The sequence below is a fragment of the Oryzias melastigma genome, unplaced genomic scaffold (assembly GCF_002922805.2).
Source record: "Oryzias melastigma strain HK-1 unplaced genomic scaffold, ASM292280v2 sc01741, whole genome shotgun sequence".
In the NCBI taxonomy this organism is placed as follows: Eukaryota; Metazoa; Chordata; class Actinopteri; order Beloniformes; family Adrianichthyidae; genus Oryzias; species Oryzias melastigma.
The window spans coordinates 5,260-6,511 of NW_023418321.1; the positions used below are offsets into that span (position 1 = coordinate 5,260).

A 1,252-nucleotide genomic window follows, 5' to 3' on the forward strand; every position below is an offset into this window, starting at 1 on the left:
AAGAGAGATTTTTGAGCGCCGTGTACAACAGAAAATCCCAACCAGCATTAAATTGTACCGGATTGTAACCAAATTTTCTATTCTTGAGCAAATTAAAAGATTTTCAGTGTGCTTTTTGGTTTAAAAAATTTGGTATGGGTCACTTTATTCTTTCTGATTTACTTTATGTTAAAATTAGGAATTTCTGGCTGAGAAGCTGCACAAACTATCAAACTTGTTTTTTTTTATTACTACTGACGTGAAGCTACCTACTACTACATTTGAGAAGATCCTTTGTTGCATAGGGTGTCTTATTTTAAAAATGAAGTTTGCAGACTGCTGCTCAAGTCAAAAAAAGGCAACTGTTTTATTCAAAACTGAACTGATTACCATGTATATAAATATTCATATGTGTGCATTAAAATATATGTTTTATAGTTTTCTGCAGAAAACAGCTGATGATAACTCCACCCACATCATTATCATGATTTATTTGTTTCATGCTGTTTTTTGCTGCTTTGGTTTAGGTTTAATTAATCTAGTTTTTGTCTTTTTTGTTATTTAACCCAGAGAAGGGACTTTTAGAGAGATTTTAATCAAATAAATGTAGTTTAACTCCAATAACTCGTAGTATATGGAGTTCAGTGAACTTTCTGGCTTATCTAATAAACCTTACATTCTGTGCGACTACATTCTAAACTCTGATTTTATTTTGGTGGATTTAGATTCTCTGGAGGAAAAGGTAGATTATTTTCTTTTGTGGAGATTTAGCATCAATTTTCTGCCCTCTACAAATGACAGAAATACGACACCATGGAGGTCTTGTTGTGAGTAGCATGTGTGTAGTGATGTTCCTGGCTGTTGGTAAAGATTTTCCTCTGAGCTCTGCACTGGCGGACTGAGTGATCCATCATGGATGTTTGTGTACCTGCAGCTCTTTGGTGATCTCCTTCAGCTCCTCCGTCAGGTCTCCAACACACCAGGCCAGACTCACGTGGAAAGATGGATCCTAGAAGAGACAAAATGTCAAACAAAGATGACTCTGAGCAGGTTTTGAGAGGTTTAAGACCAATGATTGATTGATTGATTGGTTTATTTCAAGCATAGATTATTAAAAATACTGGACAAAGCACACAATTATTTCAAATTCATTACAGAAATAATGAAATGCATTAGAAAATATAAAACAAACAGACAAAGACAAAACACACTTATGTCACATTTGGTTCATTCATTTTTGTGATTATTAACTAAAGTCAGTAGAGTTTGATTT

The 1,252-nt window shown here is 34.0% G+C and overlaps 1 long non-coding RNA gene across 1 annotated transcript in view; it reads right to left on the reverse strand.

The window, feature by feature from the left end:
• Nucleotides 1–1,062, reverse strand: part of LOC118598518 — a 1,758-nt gene extending 696 nt beyond the window's left edge. The window contains exon 1 of the long non-coding RNA XR_004947583.1: nt 908–1,062. This is a non-coding gene — a long non-coding RNA (uncharacterized LOC118598518). The remainder of the gene's footprint in view (nt 1–907) is intronic.
• Between the last annotated feature and the right edge of the window lie 190 nt (nt 1,063–1,252).